The sequence below is a fragment of the Lampris incognitus genome, chromosome 19 (genome assembly GCF_029633865.1).
Source record: "Lampris incognitus isolate fLamInc1 chromosome 19, fLamInc1.hap2, whole genome shotgun sequence".
NCBI classification, from domain to species: domain Eukaryota; kingdom Metazoa; phylum Chordata; class Actinopteri; order Lampriformes; family Lampridae; genus Lampris; species Lampris incognitus.
In genome coordinates this window covers 8,662,829-8,669,042 of record NC_079229.1, presented here as the reverse complement: position 1 = coordinate 8,669,042, position 6,214 = coordinate 8,662,829, and positions in this window count along the sequence as shown.

The following is a 6,214-nucleotide window of genomic DNA, read 5'->3' as shown; positions in this document are numbered from 1 at the left end:
ATGACATGAAATCTGTGACATATTCGGGGCTCTTTGGCAGTAAGCGATCGACACATGTTGGTTGGGTAATGTGGGATTTGAACCTGCGACCTCTTGACCAAGACAGAAGGGGGGGAGGGGGGGTCTGTCCCTTGGTTGAGAGTTAATGCCTTATGGTAAATTATATGGCTGCTATGATGTTTGTCCAGAGATACACACATGTATAGTTAAACCCACCGGTTTGATGTGATATTCAGAGCGTTGAGTCGCCCTCTGCAACTTTGTTTGTTTGTTTACTTGTGTTCAAAAACTGCCTCTGCCGGTAAGGTGATGAACTGGCGCCCACCATCTGCCAGACACCGTTCATCAGCAGGGGCTCCTGTACTCATCCATAGATGATCTAGTGACATCTCAAGACTTAATCGTGGGTACAGCAACAGCTTGTGACCAAACTGAGCAGCCAACGAAGGATACGTATGTTTTTTTAATAAACTGGTGTAAAAACTGTGCTATTGTCAAAATACAGTTTCTTGTTCAAATGGACTACACCATTTCATTCATTCTGTCGGCAAATAAAGCCTAACATCCCCAAAAGCTAGAAATCCATTTCATCTCCTTGCCTCTGACATAACTCTTAAAATAGTGACGTAGAAAAGCTTCTTCATACAATCCAAAACATGTGTGCACTGCACCCCCTGCATCGTGAAACAACCACTTCCGCCCCATAAACCACAGTAAATATCTATTTTAAGCAATAGACCCTTTAAGTTGGTAAACACTGATCACGTGATTTAGTATGCGCGCGCACTTTGGCAGCAAAATGGCGGAAGTACGGTCGTACCTACTATGCGTGACGTAGGTCATAAATGGGTCTCTTAGATAGCAGATCCCAACAATCCACTACGGTAGAGGCTTAGTTCCCATCGATGCAGAGAACGGAAATGGAGTAGAGAACGGTCAACTGAGCATGCGCGAAATGCCTCTACCATCCCTCCACACGCCCCGCGTAGCATCCAGGCGCTAGGATTCTAGGAAGACCCGCCCCTACTCTGCGTCTGATTAGCTAACTTTAACCCTAACCCCGCCCTAACCCTAACCTACCCAAGCAACGGAGGCAACGAGTACTTGCGCATGCTCAGTTGACCGCTCTCTGCATCGATGGGAACTAGCCTCTATGGTACTACTATTACTACCACACATTTCGGTTGCTCCCGATAGGGGTCGCCATTTGTGTCCATCTGTTCCATCCGAACCTGCTGCACATCCTTCCCAGCTCGGTCCCTCTGTCTAGCCCATCGGTACAAGTCCTTAAAGGGTCCCACTTCTCATACAACTCACCGTACGCCTTTTCCTTTGCCTTCGCCACCTCCCTCTTCGCTTTACGCTGCATCTCCTTGTACCCCCCTGTCTCCTTTCTTTCCACATCTCTCCGACTATCCCACCTCTTCTTCCCAGACAGCAGATCCCAACACTATACAGACCAGGCCATGTGCCGTGGAGTGCCGATGCTATGCAGGGTTTCCTCCCAACCAGACACTGCACGTTGCATGGGAAAACGTAGTGGACATTTTCCCCCCCAATTTAGTGGCCAATCGCTCCCTATTTTAATTCAAACGCCCCCCCTCGTACTGCATGCGTTCGCCAGCTGCATCTCTCCGGCCGGCAGTCTGGAAGGAGACGCCGCCCCACTTCCGTGACAAGGCGCCTCCAGGCCGAACCACTGCTTTTTCCGACACACCCAGAGACGCATTCATGTGACGATCACAACCCAACTCCGCCCCCCTCCCGAAGACAGCGTTGCCAATATCGCTGCTTCATCGAGTCCGGCCATAGTCGGATCTGACGAGACCGGGGCGCGAACCCCGGTCCCCAGTGGGCAACTGCGTCGACACAAAGCCGATGCTTAGACCGCTACACCACCGCGGACCCCCCGTAGTGGACATTTTACATGTATTAAAATTGAACCACAAGCTACCGTACTTACCCTATTACAAGGTTTGGCTTTTCCCAGCTGAGACTCACCAATGCAGTCTAAACAATTTTTGTGTGCGCGCAGATTATGTTAAGTACGGTAGCTCTTTTCGGCAAGTTGCTCTTCCGGTCTTTGATGAAGTTCAACTTCGTTTTCACTCGCAAATACGAGATTTATATAAAGTGGACTCGTCTGACCTAAACCGAACCTGCATGTTAGCACGCGTCCACTGATGCCGATGGGAGTGCGCCGGTCCAACTCGCCGGATGTACACCGTCGGTTCTGCCGGGGAATTCTCCGCCCCTTCCGCTTTTGCGTGTTTCTTTTCTTTTCTCCTGTGGGTGAAGTTTTATTGTCTGACAAATGAAAGAACAGAGATCATCCAGAAGCCGCCTAACAAACAATGTAGTCTATGTTTCATACTGAACTTCCATCACATACTGATCCCTCATACGTGTAGCCAGGGGCGATTCCAGGATCAGAGCTTTTGGGGTGCTGCGCACCCAGAGTGCTGGCCGGCCAGCGATATTATGAACCCTACATAGCCCTCGCCAAAATCCCGTACCCTGTCCCAAATCTCGCGAACGGACGCCGGATTTCCGCTGCGTTGCTAAGGAAACAATCAACTATCAACTCGGTGCGAAGCAAAGCTAACGTTAGCTACCTTCAATTTTGTAATTTTGTATTTTTCGCAATTTTGGACAGCTGGCTGCTTTTGTAATTTTGGACTGCTGGCTGTCAACAACAGAACGGAGGTAAGTAACGTTAGTTGTCTGAAAATGAACATATATCTAATAAATAGACTAGATTATTTTTGGTTTTGATTAAAAATAATCAAAATATTAAGTTACATAACTTATGAATCGTCTAAAAAGTGAACCATGGGGTTGAAATTATGATTGTGAGGGAAAGAATAGCCTTAAGTTGACTAACCTAACAATTTTAGGTTACAAGGTCTGCCTCTGCTCCTTGGATACGTTATTGGTATTATATTAATGTTGATTGTGGATAACTTAGACAGGTTAAATTGTGGGTGTACAGCGTTTCCTTGATGAGCGCTAACCCCATAACAACATATTTTCGCGTTGCTACGGTGGCGCACACGTGACAAAGCCAGAAACGGGATTTTGGCGAGGCCTATGTAGGGTTCATAATATCGCGGCCGGCCAGGCAAGATAAATTTGGGGGAGGTGGATCAAACCATTTTCGAAGCATGGGGGGGTGCTGTATTTTTGTTGTTAAAAAATTACGTTTAAACCATATACTGGATATGGTTTTGACATTTCTTCAGCTTATTAAACATGGACATACAGTAACAAATAAAAAAAATCTCTTCAATTTTAGGGGTGCTGGGGTTCAATTTAGGGGTGCAGCAGCACCCCCAAAGATGGGCTAGAAACGCCTATGCGTGTAGCCAACAAAGACCTCCGCTTGAGGGCTCCAAAACCTTTTCCAGACTCTTAACTTCTTGACAGGGTTTTAATATTTGGTCAGTATCTAATAGGACTGATACCAATAGCGGCCATGGCCAATTTGACTGGCAAAGATTTTTCTACACACACAAGATTAAAAAACAAATCCTGGAGCAAATTCGGTGGGTCTACAAGTGCATAAAATGTGCTGCGGTTCGTCGGACTTAACGTTTGTTACATGGAAGCTGGGCAGAAAAAACAGCTTCAATTTAAAAAAAAAGGCAAAATAGTGTAACGGGTTGGATATTTTCTTGCCCGGTGCGGGACTCGATACGAGTTGTATTACACTACAAGGCGACGTCACTAACCGCTCGGCTAGGACTGATACCAATAGCGGCCATGGTTTAGAAAATTAATGTAGAAGTAACAGACTTGGTTGTGTTCAACCAGCAGGGACAGTTCCTCTGTCAGCCAACAGCCGACGTCTTCTGAGACGTGGACAAGGCTTGCGTTGCTATCTGCGTGTCCCCGTTTTCAAAGTCCCCGTCGCTACGAACCCCCCCCCCCCGACACCATTTTGCGAGGGTACTACGCCCATTTCACGCCGCGGCCATCTTGGATTAAAAAAAAACCAAGTGGTGGGAATTTAGCCACGCCCCCTTCTTACTCAATCGGAAATCAATGCAGCCGGGGCCAGCAGCAGCAAACATGGTTTGGACTAGCAACCTCGAGCACCTACCGTCATTTACCACAACATGAAAACTAAGCTAGATCTTTTCTTTTTCCAGAACTTTCTGCCTCTTCTGTGCCAGTGAGGAGAGACACACACACAGGGCTGTATTCAAAGAAGCTGTTTAATCACAATAAATTAAAGAATAAGATACATTTCATTTTTATACGGTACATTCAATATTTATACATTAGATTGTCCCATCGACAATATTTTCATTCTTTGTCCTTTAACTTTAACAAAACTGTTGGTTTATTTTAAACTAAAATATGTTCGGTCAACTGTCATTCTGTTGTGGCAATAGACTGGAACTCGCTACCAACTCAAATCATCAATTGTTTACTAAACTAAGATAGTGATTGCTCATCTCCTGGGCCAAAAAATGGGACTGTACTGAAATGAAGTTAAAAATGTTTCAATCTATCTAAGGTTTGTGTGCACTATTTTCTTGTCAGCTGAATTTAACAAAGGCTTAAAACAGTGGTCCCTGAACATTTGTTAGGAGAGCACACACAGTCCACAGTTGGTTGACTGTTCCACTTAGTCAAAGGGGTATGACTCCATCAAAAATGTGGTACTCCTTTATGCGTCTTATTGACCGTTCGACGTGTATTCTCAAGCCAGCAATACTCTGTGTGTCTGTGAGCTCATCACAGCTTAACTGTCCACTTGGGCCTAAAAATGCAGGGATGACAAGTTTTACATCTATTTCATCGAGCAGGTCTTTGATAAGGAAGCCCTTATCGGCCATGACCTCATCACCTGACTCTAAGAGGTCCAGAACACCTGACCTCTTAGTTATCTCCTTATCAGAAATACATCCTGTGTATAGATTGTTGCAAGTGTAGGTGCATATGAATAACAGACAGAGTCGGGCTGTGTCGCTTAGTAACATGTATTCACCGGCTGTGCCCATAACCGAACTGAGGCATGTTACACAGGGCAAGTATACATCAGAAATACATCCTGTGTATAGATTACTTACCAGGCTAACTGACCCTGAGGGAGTGATCCCAATTAGGGATTTCAGTGTAGTGTTACTTTTATAATGGGAGTATGTCATGGTGTTCAAAACATTTGAACTAGCTGTCTCTATGCGGATCTCTGTGCAGTCTAGTATCACTCTTGTGCTTGGGTAGAATTCCCTGAATACTGGTAGCATTAGCTCGTCTACTGCTGCTCTACTAGGCCATATTGGGAGGGTCCCTAACATAAACAGCAAATGGTTGGCCCACGTCGTACAGTTCCTGCTGACTGTGGCCGGCGACGCATTGAATCGTACAGATAAATCCAGAGCAAAAAAGCCCTGCCTCACACGGCACAAGAACAGGAAAAACTGATCAATCAGCGATAAATGCTCTGCATGGAAGCCAGACACAGAAATGTGTTCTAGGTTATGGCTGTTCCTTTGCATTTGAGTCCATCACACCATGGACTCTGCAGTAGGCTGTAAAGCTAGGAAGAGTGCTTTGAGGGTGTGGTAATCATTTCCATTTACACTGTATTTGTTTGTGTTTTTTGTACACCCGATGCTCCTTCCAATAAAACACTACTATAAAAATACAATCCAGGTTGAGGGGGGAAAAAATGAATTTTATCATAAGGATGCTCAAGTAATGATGTAAATGCATGTATGTGAAAATGTAAATGTAAATCAGTAAATGGAGCATACGATTCATTTAGAATAAGAGTCTCTCATTGTCTGAATGGTACACGCATCCCTTACCTACAATGTGGGCAGGTTAGATGCTGACCAGCTCACAGGACTTCCCACCATGAATCTCCATTAGCCATATCCATTAGCATCATTTCTTGGTTTCAGTTCAGGGCTTCTGCTGGAATAAGGTGTCTGCTGCTTTCCTTTTGTTAGCTTTATTATTAGTAAGAAATATTATTTGAGGTAGTGTAGGATATTGCATATGTTGCGCTTCCATATGCAGTTTTGACCAGTTGGCTAGTTCTTTCAGTTGCACCGTAATGCAAACATATGAACCCTGAGTGGGCCCCTTCCCTGCAGCACAGAGCAGGCGAATTTTGACAGCTTTCATAGTAAGGATACTTATTTCCAACGTACTAAAAAAATTAACAGACCAATTTAGAACATTGCACAGATTGTGGAGC